The sequence below is a fragment of the Copadichromis virginalis genome, linkage group LG3 (assembly GCF_057382275.1).
Source record: "Copadichromis virginalis isolate Kocher_CV1m ecotype Utaka linkage group LG3, C_Virginalis_male_GT1.1, whole genome shotgun sequence".
In the NCBI taxonomy this organism is placed as follows: Eukaryota; Metazoa; Chordata; class Actinopteri; order Cichliformes; family Cichlidae; genus Copadichromis; species Copadichromis virginalis.
In genome coordinates, this window is record NC_140620.1 from 14,204,414 (window position 1) to 14,225,124 (window position 20,711).

The window sequence follows — 20,711 nt, forward strand, 5'->3', positions numbered from 1 at the left end:
AGGCGTCCTCGTCGACCGACCGACCGCTGCTACCAGTGCAATGAGTCTGGCCACGTGGCGCGTGACTGCCCAGCACCAGCCCCGAAGACCAGAACTATGCAGCCTCAGGGAAATGAGGAGGGAGCGGTGTAGCGAGGGGACCACCGGTCCAGCTTCCTGTTCCCCTCCAAGGACGATGCACAGTGGTGGCACCTCAAGGGACTCTACCTGAGCTGCTGTGTTGAGGACCAGCTATGCCAGGCCCTGGTGGACACGGGGTCTACCATTTCCCTGATACGACCTGGCGTGCTCCCTGAAACATCCGGGCCACTGGTGAAGGGTTGGTTGCCCACAGACACCCAGCTGATGACAGTGACGGGGGAGAAAACTGTTATGCGGGGGAAGAAACCGTTGCGGATCCGAGTGAAGGATCTAGAGCTGGTGCACGACTTCTGGCTCGCCAACATTCAAGACCAGTGCATCATTGGCCTGGATCTGCTGAGCCGCTGGGGGGCCTGCGTTGACACCGCGAAGCTGGCTATCACTCTTGGCGCAGAGACTTTTGCTCTCCAGCGCGGCCAAAAGCAGGGAGCGGGGACCAGACGAGACAGGCATCGGGCAGCTGCCGCTCAGCAGATTTCGGATGCCGGTGGCTGTGGGTCATCTCCACTCGCCTCAGCCTCTCAGCCTGACAAACCTCCTTCGACCGAGACCATCGAGGCTGTTGATGACCTTTGGCAGCGCAGCAGCGTAGGCCTCAACGTTGACCAGCGCCAGCGGTTGAGGTGCCTCCTGGACAAGAATGTGGACATCTTTGCCACCAGTGACAAAGTCTGTAGGCAGACGAGTCTGGTCCAGCACACCATCGACACCGGCTCTGCTCAGCCCATCCGTCTGCGCCCACACCGGCTGCCCCTCTCAAAATGGCAGGTAGCAGAAGAGAAGATCCGTGAGATGGCTGCGGCTGGGGTGATCAAGCCATCCAATAGCCCATGGGCGGCACCCGTGGTTCTGGTGGGTAAGAAGGATGGCAGCCCGAGGTTCTGCGTGGACTTTCGCCGTCTCAATGCAGTCACCAAGAAGGACTCGTACCCGCTGCTGCGGATCGACGAGGCCCTAGATTATGTTACCGGCTCCAGTTGGTTCAGCTCCCTCGACCTACGCAGCGGTTACTGGCAGGTGGAGCTAGCCCCCGACGCAAGGCCTAAGACTGCATTCACCATTGGACATTGGATTGTCTCACCTGAGCGAGGTCTTGAGTGCCATCCGACGAGCTGGGCTGCAGCTCAACCCCGCGAAATGCCGGCTGTTGGCGAGAGAGACCACGTTCTTGGGCCATGTGATCAGCGCTCGAGGTGTTGCCACTGGCCCCGCAAAAGTGGCTGCGGTCCGGGACTGGCCGACTCCCTCGAACGTCAAAGAACTGCGGAGCTTCCTGGGCATATCCTCCTACTAACGTCGGTTCATCAAGGGGTTCGCGACGATGGCCAACCCCCTCCACCGTCTGACTGACAAGGGACAGCTGTTTGGCTGGGAGGAGGCCTGTGCTGCGGCTTTTGCACAGCTGAAGGAGGCCCTCACCAGAACCCCAGTCCTGGCCTACCCCGACACCCGGCAACCTTTCATTGTGGACACTGACGCTAGCAGTGTAGGAGTCAGGGTGGTCCTTTCCCAGCAGGACGAGGCTGGAGAACGGGTGGTGGCGTACTTCAGTCGTGCCTTGGGGCGAGACAAGAGGAACTACGGCGTGACCCGGTGGGAGCTGCTGGCCGTAGTGCTAGCGGTGCAGCACTTCCAGCCATATCTGCACGGCTGCCGGTTCCTCCTGCGCACTGACCATGCATCTCTGACTTGGCTCCTGAACTTCAAACACCCAGAAGGGCAGGTGGCCTGCTGGCTGGAGGTCCTTCAGGGCTATGACTTCGAGATCCAGCATCGGGCAGGTCGACAGCATGGCAACACTGATGCCCTCTCCAGACGGCCCTGCGTAGCCGTGGAGTGCCGCTACTGCCTGCGACAGGAGGAGCGGGCCCAGGAGGTGCTGGGGGTGGCTACTGCTCAGGCCACAGCCAGCGGAGGGGGGTGGCTCCCATTGACAACGCAGCAGCTGAAGCGGGAGCAGGAGGCCGACGCGACGTTGGTTCAGGTGGGGGCCTGGCTCGAGGCGGCGCAATGCCCCGCCTGGACAGGGGTGTCGGGACAGGAGCCCGAGGTGAAGGCCTACTACTCCCAGCACAACAATCTGGAGACGCACGACAGCGTCCTGTACCGGAGATGGCGGGCCCCCGGTCAGGGCAGAGATGTCCTGCAGCTGTTGGTGCCTCGGTCGCTGCGGTCGCAGGTGCTTGAGCTGGTCCACGGCTCGGTGGGGGCAGGACACTATGGGAACGCCAAAACTCTCCGCAGCCTCAGGGGACGGTTCTACTGGCCTGGCTGTCAATGGGATGTGGAACTTCATGTGCACTGCTGTGACACCTGCACGGCACAGAAGGGCCCAACTCAACGCTCCACTGCCCCCTTCAGCAGTACCTGGTGGGGGCCCCAATGGAAAGAGTGGGAGTGGAAGTCCTAGGGCCTTTCCCCGTCACCGAGTCAGGGAACCGGTATGTGTTGGTAGCTATGGACTATTTCACGAAGTGACCAGAGGCCTACGCGGTGCTGGACCAGAGCTCAACGACGACGGCCGAGAAGATGGTGGAGGAGATGTTCACCCGTTTTGGGGTCCCAGCTGAGCTCCACAGTGACCAGGGGCGTAACTTCGAATTGAAGGTCTTCGGGGAGATCTGCTGGCAACTGGGGGTGGAGAAGACGAGAACCACACCGCTCCACCCACAAAGCGATGGCTTGGTTGAGCGCTTCAACCGCACGCTGGCCACCCAGCTCGCCATTCTCACCAGCGAGATTGTAACCGACATCTGCCCCTGGTCCTTTGGTCGTATCGGATTGCGGTGCAGGAGTCCAGCCAGTGCACACCTGCCGCTCTGATGTTTGGACGGGAGCTCCGGACGCCTGTGGATCTGGTGTTCGCCCCCCCCCCGAGCTGGAGATTGATGGTGGGCCAGAGATGGACTACTACAGGAGGCTGAGGGAGCGGCTGCAGATGGTTCATGACTACACCCGCCAGGCCCAGGCCAGCGCCGGAGTACGACAGAAAAGAGCCTACGACACCAAGTGCCGAGGGGGGGTTTTCATGCCTGGCGACAAGGTTTGGGTGTATTGCCTGGTTCGCAAGAGAGGAGTGTCCCCCAAACTCTGCAGTCACTGGCAAGGGCCGGCGGAGGTCGTGGAGCAGCTAACAGACGTGGTGTACCGTATCCGCATGCCGGGCCCGGGGCGCATGGTGGTGTTGCACCGGGAAAGGGCTCTCACCGTACCGACCGCTCGCTCCGGCAGACGCCGGGGCAGGGGATGATGGTGGCACCCCATGTTCTGACCCGAGTGACTTTTCCCCCGCCGTGCCACCTGATAAAATAACACATTGATTCGTGCCATATAAAAAGTGAGACCTGTCAATTCAGATTATTTGTCAAATATACACTAATGAATCAATTTACATCAGCAGCCTAACAATTGTTATGATGATAAATACTAGTTAATCTATAGCACCAAATCATCACTCAGTCACCCGTGACCTGGCCTCTTCACCTCTGTCCGAGCTACAGCATGGCAGAGCTGCACTGTTACCTGACAATTAGGACATACATGACAATAAGAATAAAACGGGTAGCTGCTTCAGTGTTTCTGTCAATTTGTGCAGATCGTGACTCATCAGTAATGTTTGCAGGGTGAGTGCATTTTTAAAACAATTTGTGCAAACTGCACTACAAGGTGGAATAGTTGCAAAATCATGACTACCTCAAGATATTTGTCTCAAAAATTAACCGTATGAATATGTCAGTGCCATAGGATGAAATTATTGTGTCACCAACATTTTAACGTTAGACATACAATTTTAACAGCCTAAGTAAACTAATATCCTGGCTTGCTCGAAGCTGCCGTTTTCTCTGACAGTTTCAATCAAAATTAGAAATGCTGCTCTGAGACTGAGAGAACTAATAGTGCTGCCTGTTGTGCAGTTAGTTTCCAAAACACGTTATTCGTGGTTACATACAATTTTAGACTGATGCTGGCCAAAGCCTAGCATAGCCTGTAAAGTTATTATGACAGACACATTTTATGAGTGAACTTGGCTTTAAGTGACTTACAGGTTTCTTTGAAAAATACTTTCTTACACTCAACAAAAATATAAACGCAACACCTTTGTTACTGCTCCCATTCCCCATGGGATGGACGTAGAGACCTAAAATTCATTCCAGATACACAATATAACCATCACTCCCAAACAGTGGTCACAAATCAGTCCAAATGTGTGGTAGTGGGCACATCTGCTATATTGAGATAATCCATCCCACCTCACAGGTGTGCCACATCAGGATGCTGATCTGACATCATGAGTAGTGCACAGGTGTGCCTCAGACTGCCCACAACAAAAGGCCACCCTGGAATGTGCAGTTTTGTCTCACAGCAAAATGCCACAGATGCCACAAGCAATGAGGGAGCGTGCAATTGGCATGCTGACAGCAGGAATGTCAACCAGATCTGTCGCCCGTGCATTGAATGTTCATTTCTCAACCATAAGCCGTCTCCACAGGCGTTTCAGAGAATATGGCAGCACATCCAACCGGCCTCACAACCGCAGACCTCGTGTAACCACACCAGCCCAGGACCTCCACATCCAGCAGGTTCACCTCCAAGATCGTCTGAGACCAGCCACCCAGACAGCTGCTGGAACAATTGTAGTGCACAGGTGTACCTCAGACTGCCCACAACAAAAGGCCACCCTGGAATGTGCAGTTTTTTGAGCTATTGGGGGTCTGGGGACCCAGAACCGGTCAGTATCTGGTGTGACCACCATTTGCCTCATGCAGTGCAACACATCATCGCATGGAGTCTATCAGATTGTCAATTGTGGCCTGTGGAATGTTGGTCCACTCCACTTCAATGGCTGTGCGAGGTTGTTGGATATTCGTGGGAACTGGTACACGCTGTCGTATACGCCGGTCAAGCACATCCCGAACATGCTCAATGGGTGACATGTCCGGTGAGTATGCTGGCCATGCAAGAACTGGGACATTCTCAGCTGCCATCTGCCCTGAACAATGTGAACCATGATTCATCCGTGAAGTGCACACCTCTCCAACGTGCCAGACGCCATCGAATGTGAGCATTTGCCCACACAAGTCTATTACGGCGACGAGCTGGAGTCAGGTCAAGACCCAGATGAGGACGACGGGCATGCAGTTGAGCGTCCCTGAGACGGTTTCTGACAGTTTGTGCAGAAATTGTTTGGTTGTGCAAACCAATTGTTCCAGCAGCTGTCTGGGTGGCTGGTCTCAGACGATCTTGGAGGTGAACCTGCTGGATGTGGAGGTCCTGGGCTGGTGTGGTTACACGAGGTCTGCGGTTGTGAGGCCGGTTGGATGTGCTGCCATATTCTCTGAAACGCCTGTGGAGACGGCTTATGGTTGAGAAATGAACATTCAATGCACGGGCGACAGATCTGGTTGACATTCCTGCTGTCAGCATGCCAATTGCACGCTCCCTCATTGCTTGTGGCATCTGTGGCATTTTGCTGTGAGACAAAACTGCACATTCCAGGGTGGCCTTTTGTTGTGGGCAGTCTGAGGTGTGCACTACTCATGATGTCAGATCAGCATCCTGATGTGGCACACCTGTGAGGTGGGATGGATTATCTCAATATAGCAGATGTGCCCACTACCACACATTTGGACTGATTTGTGACCACTGTTTGGGAGGGATGGTTATATTGTGTATCTGGAATGAATTTTAGGTCTCTACGTCCATCCCATGGGGAATGGGAGCAGTAACAAAGGTGTTGCGTTTATATTTTTGTTGAGTGTATATCCAGGTTCTTCCTTGTTGCTGCCGTCCTGTCCTTTTTGCAGGTCCTCGCAGCGCAGGCTTGCCGCTGCTAAAACTAAACAAAGCTCCCTGAAAGGCACAGCCAATCGCATTGGCCATATTTGTCACATGAGGTAGGACTCCTGTAACCCACATCAGATTTGTGGATTGTGCTGCTGCATAAGGTTGGAGGTGTAATTTTCCCTCCCCGCCGCTAGGAGGCGAGTATGCCTTGAGATGACTTTCTGTTAGTCAACATTTCCTATTGTGGAAGCCATTACTCAAGAGGCAACTGCCAAATTAGCTGGAAGATCCTGGTAAGAAAAGCTGAAATAAAAGTTAAATTCGCAATTTATCTTCACATACTAGCTGTTAACAGATGGCTATTTATTAGGATCTGAAATCTGTGAAATACGGTCGTGGGAAGCTGCGTCAGCCGGGCGAGCTATCTCACCACTAGATAGGGATGCTACATGAATGTAAGCGCCATGAAGACATGTAGTTGACTGCTGTTAATATATTTCCTGTTTAAAAACAACCAATCGGAGTTGTGATATTTATGTTTAAAGTACTGTAACATCACTGATGTACAGATGTTTAATTTTAAGTGCTAAAGAATATATTAAAATGTGCCCAGCTAACCGCTAGTATTAAGCTACTGCTTAGTGATTTCTGTGTATTTCTGTGTGTTCTAACATTACTGTGATTCAGTTGATTTAGTTAGCTTTCCAAAATGTTGGAGAAGCAGTAATATCGTCATGTAGTGCTTAAATGCACAGCTTTTAGTTTTGTTGACTTAAAAGTTAACTCATTTGATAAAGATGCAAAAAGTTCATAAAATGTGATTATAAAATGTGAGGGATCTCATTACTCTGTTGAACGTATTAATGTTTAAAGAAGTTGATATATTTTTCTGAGAAATAATTCAAGTTGAAATATCTTAAAAAGAAGAACAGTTAAAAGCGAGCTGTTAAAAGGATAAATATGGGAGAGTCTTACAAGTTTATTTATTCTTAAAAATGGTAAATATAAGGTATATTTTCTGTTGCACTAAGACCTTGTGTGATGTAACTCAAGTTATTTCATGATGGTTGAGACGCTGTATAACTAAAATAATTTGTTATACTTGAGCAATACTTGGCTAAAAGATGAGTGATGGAAGAAGCATAGATAAAATAGTAATGTATGCACTCTGAACTGTGTGCATAGATTGGTTTTTGACCAGGACAGGATCATTCGAGATCTGAACCCTGTGGGTTAAGTGGCGAGCCAATCCCAAGAGAGTGACTGTTGACGGACCCGGGTGCGGTGTGGCCAGCCGTGGGATCCATCTTCCGCGAACCTCAGGACTATTACTACATTTCTTGACACAGATAAGACTAACACTTTAAACATCTACCCGGGTAGCGTTAGAACCAATGGACAGAAACACACACACACACACACACACACACACACACACACAAGGAACTCTAATTTCTCTTTCCAAAGAGAAGTGCACTGAGCAACAGGAGCAGAAGCTCTTTAATTGAAACTCTTTGGAGAATTTCCTTGAAGAGGATGTTGGTTTTGATTTTATTTTTAAGCCCTTTAATGTGCGTTTGTGCACTGTAGGATGCCGGCTTTAGACAGGCAGGGTTTGTAAACTTTACAACTTTCAATACAGTTTCTATTCAAATCACATCTTATCTATCATTGAGTGGTTCCTTCTCTGCTGATCCTTTCAAGGCTCCATAGTTTTACCCAGTGTTGGTCAAGTTACTTGAAAAAAGTAATCAGTAACTAATTACTGATTACTTCCCCCAAAAAGTAATCCCGTTACTTTACTGATTACTTATTTTCAAAAGTAATTAATTACTTAGTTACTTTTTAAAAACACGATTTACAACCTGAAGAGGTGATAAAGCGATAGATCTTTCAGCCCAATTCTACTTTTTCTACATAATCCTTCATACAAAATGTAATCAAATGGAAAAGTCTCTTTTTTTTAACTTGTTTTATCAGTTTTAATCTTTTAACTTCATGCATCAAGCAAAGATTTAATTATATGCAACATTCTCTGACTTGAATAAATTAGTTTAACATTTAAACCTATTTTCTGCACATTCCAGCACATAAAATAAAATATTTTTTGTGTTTACACTCACTCTTTCAAATAGATGCACGTAAAACACAGCAGAAAATAAATAAAGTCAAAAACTCAGCGGTCCTGTTACTCTATTTTCACCTGTAAAGCAGGACTGCGGTAGGCGGCGGTTTACCCTGGTGCAGGTGTGCTGCGGTCAGTTGAAGAATCCGCGAGTTTCTCTGTGAATTTCCCATTACGTCGTTGCGCACTCGGTGCTTGCTTGGAAGTTTAGGGGTTTTTTTCACTGTAAAAAGAAGTTTTCTTCCCATGCACGATGGACGCTAATTGTAACGCGTTACTGCCCATCTCTGGTCTTACCTGGAACTTTCTGATACTGGTCCAAAGTTGTCAAGACAATAATTTAATGCATATCTCATGTTATTTAATTGTAATACCTGTTACACTCCAGTAGAGAGCATAATTTAACTTTTTCTGCACCGCTGGGTGAATGAGACAATGACAGATCTTTTTTTTTTTTTTTTTCCTATCAGGTTTGTTTTTCTTTACTCAAAGAGATCAAATTATTGGTGGGGACAATTCAATAATCGCTGGATATTGGTGGGGACATGTCCCTTCCGTCCATGCCAAATCTATGCCCTTGACAGAGAGAGAGAGAGAGAGAGCTGTGCATGAAGTGTGATTTTTATCGTGGTGGAAGCAAAACAGCAAATGTCAGAGGGAATTCATGATGACATTTATCAAATGTGAAGTTAGTTTGCTGCTTCTTTTGCTGCTGCCTCGGTCAATTTTGGTTGGAGACGTAAACACAGAGCTGACCCGACGCAGCAGAATCACTGAGCTCCGACAGTCCGTCTGCCGTGTCAGGTGAGAAAGGCGAGAAAGACAAAGAACTGAAGAAGCTTCTCGGATGAGAGGTGAGACGTCTTCAAGCAACTTATAGGAGTCCAGACGCTTTTCTTTGCAAGCTCCTTTGATCGAAGAGACAAAACTGATTGATGATGCGTCGGGTGTGTGTTTACGTCTTTGTGTGGAATCCGTGTACCTGCTCTCACTTAATGTTTGGTGGATGTTGAAATAGTTTAATCTGAGAATCTGGCGTTTCTGGCAAAACAACGTTATATTTAAAAGTCAATTCAGGATTTAATGATTCGATATCGCTTTATTCAAACTACTCACCTCCCTCTCTCCACCTGCACTTTCAACTGGACCACGACCAATCAGAGAGGTCCCGCCCCTGACTATCTCTGATTGGTTTAGTCCACGATAGGGGCATAACGTGTGTCTGTTGTTGACCACACGGAGAGTTGCGGAGATTTTTTTTTGTTGTTGTAGTGCGACCAAAGATTTTTTTTAGTCGCACCATTGAAAAATTTGGTCGCATTAGCGACCAATTTGGTCGCACTCTAGAGCCCTGCCTGCAGCCCATCCTTTTGTTCATACTCCAAGACTATTTTTCTATATGTATTCTTACTCCCTAGCAACCGCCATTTCATAATGTTGCAAGCAATCACAAACTCTACAGTCTGTTTAACTCCAGTGTATACCAAACAATCTATTATTCTCAACAGAGCTAAACTCAACATAAACTGAACCCACATTAAAGTTAGCTCGGTGCTTACCTTTAGATGAGCCCACAAACCGAGAGAAACTCCGTGATGAAGCTGGAACTCTTTCCAAACACAGGAAACAGATGAGGGAGCAGAGACCCACGTGGTTCACGCTGATCTCAGCTACGATCCAGGAGACAAGGGTGTGCAGATCGATGCAGACATCGATCCAAACGTTGGTAGTGGTATATGTTCCTGTAAGTTCACTACTTTACTCCCGTTTCATGAAAAAGCAGCTCTCTCTGTTCGACTCTCCTCTCCTGCACAGACACTTTGCTCCGCCTCCTTTTCCGGCTCTGCTGTGATTTGTTGCTGCGCGGTCACGTGACCGAGCTTCACAAGGTAACCACGTGGGGTGTTATTTCAAAAGTAGCGCCTATCTCCTTTTCCTAAACTTTTCCTTGGCCTCGATGAAAACGTCATCGTGGGAAGGAGATTTGATAAGGACTCAGGGAAAGAGAGGAGCGATGCTGAGAATTGGAACAGCCTTACACTCTGTAACAATGTGACACCGGTGTTCTGGGAATTTCTCCTACCCCGTAAACCGTCCTACCCGTTGTTCCTGAGCATGTACGCGCATGCGCACAACACAAAAAGGGAAGCTAAGCGCATCCGGCTGTGATTTCACGCTACTCAATTGTCATATTTGCAGGAGAATAGGTAAGTAGTAAGTATTAGTACTTTTTATAGACGTTGATACTTGATTTTTTAAGCCTTTGTGATTGTTTGTCAATATTAAAGTGAAGTCGCTATCTGCTTTCTGCACAAAACTGTCGAATTTGCAGATTCGGTGAAGTCCGCTGTCAAGTTACTGGACGCGTGGTATTTGCACAACACTTTTGAGTCCGCAGCTTCGGTGTTTTAAGGCTGTTTCGGTAATCTCGTTGTTTAATAAGTTAAATTATTTGCATTGTCAACTGCACATATTGAAGCTCATAAGAAAATGTTTACTGACATTCGTAGATATGGAGAAGAAGTGGGAAGAGATTTACGCGTTCATTTCTGCGGGCTTCTACCCTTCAGGATATGACAAGGCTCAGAGGCAAAACCTCAGAAGATATGCCTCAAAATTCAAACAAAAGGGTCAGTAATTTATTGTTAATACTAACAACTCATATGTGGTTAAATTAATTTCTAAATATATATTGTTTTACTGCAGATGGAGAACTCTTTGTTGGAACCAGAAGAGTAGTAAAAACCATGGATGATGCCAGGAAGATATTTCATGAGTTTCATTCATCTCCAATTGGAGGACACACTGGCACACACAAAACGCTAAATGCAGTGTGTTCCAGATTTTACTGGTTTGGTATGACAGTTGACCATAAAACATGGTTATGTATTAACTGTTTGTACTGTTGTTAAATAGCGTTTAAAATAAGCAAATTTTTTGATATCAGTTAAAAGAGAAACTGTACACTTGCAAAATATATAAATATGGTTAATTAGTGATATTACAGTAATAACCTGTAGGCCTGGCAGAGATTTGAAGACACACACACAAACTATTGTTGCTAAATAGTTTGTTCGTTAGAGAATATGTCATTAAGTGTTTTTGTTTTTTACAAATGAGAATGTTGAACATTTACGTGAACTCCATAAATATTTTTACCTTAAAGATTCAGGAATGTGACCAGTGTCAAAAAGTTGGGGAAACCACTGACTGCTGTGCAACCGTTGCAGTGTATTCAGGTAAATATTATGCCCCGTTTACCCATCAAACTATGCTTGTAGCTCATTTTTATTTTAGGTAGTCAAAATCTCCTCACAATCTGTACTGCTGTTAGACCCTCTTGGAAATGAAGGTTGTTATGAAAGGAAAGTTATGCGTAACTGGAGGTATTCATCATTCATTAATTATCTGTTTTAGGTTGTTTGGTTTGTGGGTTTTTTTTTTCTTTTTATTTAGAGCAAAATGCTGGCTACATTTTAAAAACTTGTTTTGTTTTTATTAGGAATTTTCTGAAGATGAAAGGAAAGGAAGAGTCCTGAGTGGATTGGAAAATGGAGACTCTGCCACATAACAAGCAGATGGACTCCAGCAGTTGTGGAGTTTTAGTGTTGAAGGTATTTAATAAGCAATTGTATTTAACGTATTTAACTAGAATTAAGTTAATCAATTGCAATTACTGTAACATATTTTACAGTTTGCCAAACACTACCTTCTGAGTGGAGAGGTTACTAGGGTGCTGTCCACTCCAGAAGCCATTGGGCTGCACCGCACTGAAATTGCTTGCGAACTGCTAGAACATCAAAGTAAGTTGAGTCATGTGCTTTTGTATTGCAATAGCACTTTCAGTTTTGTTTAAAACTGTTAGGTTTAATGTCAGTGTGTTTCTAGGTAATGCTGATGACTACTGTGTGGTTTGTTCCATGCTGGAAGCCGATCCTGAGTCCAGTATGATTTAAATGGTAAAACAAATAAACCACAAATGCAATATACAGTGGCTTGCAATAGTATTCGGCCCCCTTGAACTTTTCCACATTTTGTCACATTACAGCCACAAACACAAATCAATTTTAATTGGAATTCCACGTGAAAGACCAATACAAAGTGGTGTACACGTGAGAAGTGGAACAACAATCATACATGATTCCAAGCAATTTTTACAAATGAATAACTGAAAAGTGGGGTGTGCGTAATTATTCAGCCCCCTGAGTCAATACTTTGTAGAACCACCTTTATCTGCAATTACAGCTGCCAGTCTTTTAGGGTGTGTCTCTACCAGCTAGAGACTGGTAGAGACATTGGTCTTTCACGTGGAATTCCAATAAAATTGATTCATGTTTGTGAATGCAATCTGACAAAATGTGGAAAAGTTCACGGGGGCCGAAACTTTTGCAAGCCACTGTAGTAATTATTTTCTCATCAAATTCATAATGTTGGTTAACACACTTACACCCCCCCCCCCCCCCCCCCCCTCTCCCTCTTCAGGTGCAGTGCGAGTTTTGTTCCAGATGGTCACATTTTGGATGTGTTCAATATGAGAGCAGCCTGGTCAAGTACCTGTGCAACAAATGTACATAATTTGTACACTGTTTCTTTTTCAGTTCTTTCTCCCTGTGTTCTGTTGGATCTATAAATGTGAAATATATGTATCTGTAAATATATACTGTAACTATAATGGAGTGAGTTCATTGTCAAAGTTTATATAGTCAGGTGTTCCAATCACTTCAGTGGTGACAGCTGTATAACTTAAGCACCTTGGCATGCAGACTGCTTCTACAAACAAGTGCCAAACCATGCTACTGTTGTTATTATAAACTAGAAGCATAATTCTGATGGGAAGAATTACGTGCCAAAACATGCTACCTTTGTGAATGTGACCTACAAGCACACTTTAATGGGTAAAAAGAAGTGTCAAACCGAACTGGCTTTATGAATATCAGCTACAAACATACTCTGATGGGCAAAGTTAAGTGGCAAACCGTCATACCTACTTAAATTTGTGCTGGAATTATTGTTTGGCAGCAGAAATGTGCATAAATTACATACAGTAGGACATTTTGCCAAAGTAGGGCAGTTTGTCATATGGCAGCGTAAAATTATCCTACTGGTAGGACGGTTTGCCAAAGTAGGATGGTTTGTCAGAACACCGGATGTCCGCCTGTTGAAACTACATTGTGCAGAAGATGGACTACAAAACAAACATCTTACTTCGTCACAATGTGTTCTAACCCTGTTGTTTTATGGAGGTCATATAAACGAGAACAGCCTTTTCAAAATATCCTTTCATTACAAAGTTTGAATTTTAAAGAAGAAGGAACATTTAGGGTCAGATTTACTAACATCTGCAGCAGCTCAAAGACATCTTTTGATGTTAAAAAGCTGCTGGATTTACTGAAGAGACTTAGTGTCAGTTTGTGACTGAAGTTATGACATATGTGTTTGTAAGAGTTTTACTTCCAGGAGAAGAAGATTTAAACGAGTGACACAAATGTAACGTACAAAATCTACCACAGAATCCTGTCTTGTTCTTGCTGTGGTTGTGATAGTGAGAAACACTTGCATGAATCACGAGCTTACTCTGTATTGTTGAGCCACTAATTGGTGCTGCTCTCAGCAGAAAGCTGATTTTTACTGAACTGAAGTGGCTTCTTCTTAGAGAGATATAAAACACACTGTTAGTAGATCATCCTGCAATTGTGACATCACAATAATTTGCCTCGCTTTATAAATCTGTCACTTCTATCACATATAAAATTAAATACATAAGTATCATACAGTTTAAACGAAGCACTGAAACTTGACAGACACGCCGTCGGGGCAGAAAGTCAACATCTCACTGATTCTGAGCTGCAGCTTTTGTTCCTCTCCGGCAAAAAGAAAGCTTCATTTTTGCTGTTTAATACATTTTTTTTTAAATTATGCCAAATTTAAAAGCGCTTAGCTTGCTGTTTGTCTGTGTTTTATCCTCAGTTACTTTGAAACAGTTACTGAGTCAAAATTGAATTTAATCAAATCAATTATAGAAATCAGTGATGATACCCAGCCCTAGTGAGTAGCCTAAGCCCAACAGAAGTGGATGCAGCTGTGGGTAATGAGAAAAGATGAAAAGGCTGATAACACATTATATGCAGTAAATGCACTGCCCAAGTGTCCCCTCTCCCCACTGCCTGTCAATAAAGAACTTTGTGTTGACAAGATTGTTAGGTAATCATTTACAAATCTATAATATCTGCATGGACAGCGTTAACTGATGAGGTCTGAAAATTCAATACTTACATTTAAAAGTTTACTCTTCTGCCATCTGCCGTTTTCTTATTTTTAAAAAAAAAAAAAATTAGCCACAGTAAAGGCTGCGCTATGAATTCTGGGATATGTTGTGCCACAAATGATACACCTGACTCATCCTTCAAGTCCGGGGAAATGAAGTGCGCATTTCCGGCCGCATTTGGAATTGGGACAGCCTTCATCACGTCGCTGTGGTGTAATCAGCCTCCAAATGGGGTCTCAAAATTGTACCAAAAACTCTGTACCTCCCTCCATCCAACCACACACTTCTTCGGTTTTGCCATCAGCCCTGCCTGCCTCAGGGAATCCGGGACTGTGACCAACCACTGCACATGCTCCACTGAGGTATCACTATGAATGACAACATCATCCAGGTAGGAAACAGCATATGCAGTGTGAGGACTCAGCTATCACTACAGGAGGTTCTGAAAAATGGCGGGGCTTCAAACAAGCCAAACGGAAGTGTGACGAATTGGTACGAACCACACAGAGTGGAGGAGGCGGTTTTTGTCTTTGGACTCTGCAGACAAGGGAATCTGCCAATCAGCTGCGTTTCAAAGTGGTGCTCCATGAGAGTCGTGCACACGGGTAGGGGGGAGAACACATCTGCAAAGCGCTGTTGCAATGCAGGAACATCTGCTTTATTGGAATGTGTGAGATGTTAATCACAATGCACACTCTCTAAAAACGTCATGCCCACAGCAGGTTTTTGAGAAAAATCAAATATTTTGGTCCTTGAAGATCATTTCAGAGTTTTTAATGAACTACAGGAACCCTGTTCTGTGTGAGTGGAGAACAGCCAAGTCGCCTCCTCTGATAAACCTCCTGTTGGGGGAAAACTCTGTAAAAGACCCAGGAGAAATAAAGACACAATGAGACAAAGTTACTTTCTTTATCAAACGTGTACACGGGTGAGCTGCTAAGAACAACTCACACCATGCACAGTGGCTTGGTAATTTTTATAGGCACAGAGCACAGAGACAGTGAGAACAGGATAACAAATAATAAACAGATAAAATAAAACAACTCCATATATGGTGCTAGTCTCGTCAGCAGAGAGCTAGGGAAGATAAAACAATCTAAAACAATATGTCCCAGAAACAAGATGTGTTTGCTGGGAAAGTCTAAAAAGATCATTCTAAACTAATCTAACCATAGGCAGAGGGCAGACAAAAGGCATCTTTGTACATTTAAAAGAAGGTAAAGAAACATAGAATCATTTTTCCTGTAACATTCCCTCCTGTTTTAACTTATTTTAAATGTATACAACAATTGTCTGTGAAGGTTATTTATTAAGTATCTTAAGCAATTTTTTAATTTTCAAAATGTCAGCATAGCAGAAATGGAAGTCATCTGGTCTAAAGAATAAAACAAAAGAAAATAATAAAAAGAAAAACATAGTAAATGAAAATCATAGTAAATGAAATAACAAGTGGAATAAACAAGAAAAAATAATACAACTACAAAAAATAAAAGATAAAAACCTTATATTTTAAAACGAAAACTACAAAAAATAAAAGGATGAAAACTAAAATGAAAACTTTGTATTTAAAAATGATGAAAACCTAATATGTAAAATGAGAACTTCAAAAAATACAAGGATGAAAACCTTATATTTAAAATGATGCAAACCTTAAATTGAAAACTTTATATGAAAAATGATGAAAACTTCATATTTAAAATGAAAACTTCAAAAAATAAAAGGATGAAAACCTGCATAACCTACTAATGTTTTAATCAGTGCATGATCACTTGACAAGTCATTTTTAATCACCACGTCATTCATTAGCAGTTATTACAAGTTCTCCTCTAACAGAATTGCAACGGGATGCTGGTCTTCTTGAGGCACGGCAACATAAGCAGTCATTGTAGTTGTTATCATCTGTGAAATCATTACTCTTAGACATGGCAACACACACAACACTAATATGAGCAGTGCTATCATGATGAGACCTAGAAGGAAAAATGGCTTTGCTACAGCAGCCAGCCATGAACCGCTGAACAGCCAGTCCAGCCAGCCTTGTGCTGTAGCTGCTCCAGGTGTGTGGTCAGTGACATATTTTTGCAGAGCGGTCAAATTCTGCAAAGCTTCATAAATGTCTCCTCCAGTTTCGTATCCATCAGGGATAAAAGTGCAACATGTTTCCCCGATCAGCTTGCAAACTCCTCCTTGTGATGCTGTTAGCAGGTCTAGTGTCAGTCTGTTCTGCAGCACCGTCGTTCTGATGGCCTGCTGTTCTCCTGCTAAGGCCGTTCCCAGGGCCTTAGTTAAGTTGATGTGTCGTAGCAGAGCATATCGGTTGATTTCCACGTGATCCCGCACCTCGGCAACTCCAATGCCGGGGATCAAGCTCTGTAAGAATTTCACTCCTCCTCAGATGCGAAACTCTGGTTCCTTTACTGCTTGGTGCCGTCCGTGCACATCCTGTCTGGTAATGAGTCTTTGTTTGTAGTATCATTCGGTAGCTGTAGTTGGAGCGACAGTTGAGGCTCATCAGTGTCGCGTTACTGGCACAGGTTTCGTTGAGTGAACAGTCCATACACTTCCTCTCGTTCCTTGGTGGGCAGAAAGTGTATATGTATTTGCATAGCAGTCAGTTTTATTATTCAAGTAAGCTGTAGTGTTCATAAACTGCCACCAGAAATTAGTGGCATAGCCATGGGGAAACTTGGTGTACTTTCCTTTGTCATACAGTGTCTGCCTTTTCTTCATATAGCGTGACTTATTGTCCCTCACGGAAGCAAAGATGAGGAGCCCGGCCATGGTCAGGGCCGCTGCAGTTGTTAAGAGCCACCACCTCATGACGACGGGACACACCCTCCTGTCGCGAGTAGACCCCCCGGCCAGGAAAGCTGACCCCTCCACCGGGCGAGATCACAACAAGTGGGCAAGCCTGCCGTCAGCTGTGTTTAGATGGCTTCACTGACTCGCCTGCAGTGACTCTGATGGATCCAGGATGGTCGTTCCGCAATTTTGCAAGCGGTCGGTGTAGTGAGGAGGACTTGGTATGGCCCCTCCCACCTGGGTGTGCTCCAGTTTTTCCTTTGGAGCACCTTGATCAGAACCCAGTCACCGGGCTGTGATCTGCAAGACACTTGATAGACATCATTACATTCTTCGTCATTTACAATCATCTCTTTATTTTCCTACAACTTAGACATACATTTTGCTACTGAAATTGTATCTGCCTTTTTCACTGGGTAGATTTCTGGCCACTTTGAGAATACATCTATAACCACTAGGGTGTATTTTTACCCTTGGCATTCATTTAGCTCAATAAAGTCCATATGGATTGTGTGGTCTCAGGTTTCCCTGAGCATTATATTTTTGACACGTCATGCATGTTCTGACAAATTGTTTTGCTGAGGTTTCAAAATTTACAGTGTAGAATTTACAGTGTAGAAAAGAGAGTTGACAATACTGGTCAGTCCCCCCGTTGACAAATGCGTACAGCCATGAGTCACTAATGCCGCCATTTTGTGGAGCGATTTTGGCAGCACTGGCTTGCCATAACACATCATTAAGTCGTTTGTCAGAACTGCACCGTGTGTTAGCCATTTTGCCTGCTCTGCTGTGCTTGCTGCTTTTTGTTCATTTTTCAACACATCCAGTGGAATCTGATGTGTGTTCACTGCCATCAATGTGATGTTTGCCTGTTGTGCCGCCTATTTTGCTGCTCTGTCAGCAAAATTGTTGCCTGTAGTAATGAAAGAGTCAGTAGGCGTTGTAAGAGGTTGGCATGCTGGTTTGTCAGTTGGTGTAATCATTCCTCTGTTATGCCAAATTTTTTGCAAAATGATGCACAGCAGAGAAAACATACTGGCTGTCTGTATGTATGTTTATTAGTTTGTCTTTGTGTATTTAGCTTTCGCGTATCACAGCTATCAGCTCAGCGCTCTGTGCAGGACATGAAGAAGAAAGTGGTTTTGCTTCTATTATTTTACTATCTGTGGTTACTGCGTAACCTACACAATTTCGGCCTGTGCTGTAAGGTCAAATGCTGTTCTCCTAGCTTCCACACTTGCTGATCATAAGGTGGATCTGGGCCTGGAGTTTGTTTAAATCTCAGAATGTTGTGATACTCGGTCGGTTTCTGGCACTCAGGTGTAATACCAGAAAAGAATGGCATGACTGCTATCTTAAGTTTTGTCAGAGCGTCTCTACCTAGCAAATTTACTGGACACAACGGGTCATATATGCATTTAATAAAGCACCTGCGGCCACTTGCTGTGTGTACTAGTTCTAAAAGGGCAGTTAATTGTTGTACAGTTGTGTGGCCTGAAGCTGACTTTACAACTAATTTGTCCTCTACTCCTACAATCTCGTGGGAAGTGACCTTCCTCTCCACGGTTCTAGCAGGCGTTGTCTCAATGTTATCTGCTGTTTCTGCGTGGCTGTCTGCAGCCTTGGTGTTTGTGACTTTGCTCGCCTCTCTGTTCCTGATAGCCACCTGTGGATTTGTGTTTTAGTCTATTGTCAACAGTCAGCCTTATTTTGAAGTTACAGAAAGCTTCTTCTTTTTTGTTCGTCTTGGTTTGGGAGAAAAGATGCAACACTACATTTTCACTTAAGGCAGTTTTAGATAATTTCTAGTTCTTCAAACAATGCATGGATCTCACACATTTCAAACTTTCAAGTTAGGGTTGTTTCCCATTTATACATATATATATTTAACTTTGCATTGCTCACAGCTCATAGCTCACAGCTCTAAACCTAGGCATTTTTCAATCATATGCCTAATCACTATGTGTCACTGTGACTCTCAAGTATTGTCACAAGTTCGTTTAAATTCGTTTCCAAAACCAACAAAATAATCAAACAAAAACAAAAAACATAAAACGTGTCAGGACACAAAAGAAAAAAGAAAAATGCTGCCACCCGAACAAGGCAGAAGTCTGCATATGTTGGCTTGTAATAGCATGCAGCTTGTAACATGGTAGACTAATGTGCCTGTGTTAATTCAGCTCCATATTATTGTGTGAAGTTGCACTGGGTTGGGAGTGGTTTTGTGTGTGTCACATTTTTGGTGAGCCAATGGCTGGAATGAGGTTGGACTAATTAGAGGCAGGTGTACTTGATTGCACTGATACACCGGTCTACTTATAGCCCACACTACAAACACTGCTGTGTTGTTTTGTCTCTCTGTGCAGGTATGTAATGTGATGAAATCAGATATGTTTGGGATGGACGGGTTTTGCCCTATGAATTTTATATTAGGTGTGTCGTTTTGTCTCTCTGTGCAGGCCAGGGCCTATTATATGCCACAGCCTAAAGGCAGCAGGGTTGCAGAGGCTTGAGTGACCACTGACTATATGCTTGCAGGGTGGTGGGTCTCCAAGGACAACTTCTAACCCTGTTAAAGGCAACATGTGGGGTGCAACTTGGCCGTGTGGCATAGCTGGCTCTGGCCTTGGGACTGTGTGTTTTTATACAATTCTTAAGTGGGACACTGGACTGTTTTATCTTTTATCTCTTGATATATTTTTCATCAATAAATTATCTTTTAGAATTTTATTGACTGACATCTTTTTGCCCACGACTGAGACGGTTGGTCAGACCTAGAGTCTTTCTTTGGGTGTGTTACAGCAGCTTCTGCTCTTAAAGAAACAAAAAAGAAAAGAAAATGTGTAACATGCTCATCAGCTTAGCAGTGTCTACATATTTAATTCAGCTTCTCAATCCTGTAGTTTTAGCTGTTGTCTACAGGGTTTTGCTTATTGGTTGTTATTATAGGTGTGCTCTATATCTCAGCAATGTGTCATTCTAGGATGATAGGTTTCAAGCTGGTCAAGTGCCTCTATGCACTTCATTAGTTTAGTTATTCTCCATATTGTCTTCATCTCACATGTCATTACACTGAGTTTCAGCAAACCTTAAGCTTGATGCAGACTACTGCTTAACAATTATCCACCTCACATCATAACCGATTAAGGTGCCTCTTCATATTAATATTATGTCATTGTTAATATTATCCTCTTTGTCTTATATAACAGCAATAGCATATTATAATATTTTATCAGCGTGTACCACTATACTACTACTGAGCCAATTTGTTAGTTAGGATCATCTTATTCAGCAAACAGATAATTTAGAATTCATCCAATCTGCGGTCACATTTGTTCTCTCTGTTGCATGGCGGACCAGGCAGTTCTATTATAATATATTATTTATATTTTATTTTGTATCCATCAAGGGCTTCAGATGACCTGCAGAATCATCCTTTTCCCAAGGTGGAGACAGTTACCTTTTCACACACTGTCCTTGGCTGAACAGTGACACAGCCTTAATATACCTTATTTATTTTATTAAAATATTTTCGTGTGAATTATTTGCTTTATATTCATTTTATACATGCTGGGCATGGTCATCATGCCAACT

The 20,711-nt window shown here is 44.2% G+C and overlaps 1 protein-coding gene and 2 long non-coding RNA genes across 4 annotated transcripts in view; 2 read left to right on the top strand and 1 right to left on the bottom strand.

The window, feature by feature from the left end:
- LOC146712950 (uncharacterized) overlaps positions 1–9,870 on the bottom strand; it is a 30,317-nt gene extending 20,447 nt beyond the window's left edge. Inside the window, exon 1 of the mRNA XM_085445959.1 lies at positions 9,610–9,870. The gene's annotated coding sequence lies outside the window, so the exon portion shown is untranslated. The remainder of the gene's footprint in view (positions 1–9,609) is intronic.
- A 75-nt stretch (positions 9,871–9,945) lies between these two features.
- Positions 9,946–13,545, top strand: LOC146712951 (uncharacterized). 2 transcript variants are annotated; one of them, XR_014917469.1, is made up of 9 exons: positions 9,948–10,257; positions 10,383–10,472; positions 10,561–10,680; positions 10,757–10,906; positions 11,217–11,289; positions 11,553–11,664; positions 11,745–11,853; positions 11,939–12,009; positions 12,533–13,545. It is a non-coding gene; the product is annotated as an uncharacterized LOC146712951 (long non-coding RNA). The 2 variants fall into 2 exon arrangements; XR_014917468.1 differs by having other exon boundaries at positions 9,946–10,257; positions 10,757–11,289.
- Positions 13,546–18,911: 5,366 nt separating this feature from the next.
- Positions 18,912–19,847, top strand: LOC146712952 (uncharacterized). Its single transcript, XR_014917489.1, has 2 exons — positions 18,912–19,483; positions 19,577–19,847. It is a non-coding gene; the product is annotated as an uncharacterized LOC146712952 (long non-coding RNA).
- Positions 19,848–20,711: the final 864 nt, after the last annotated feature.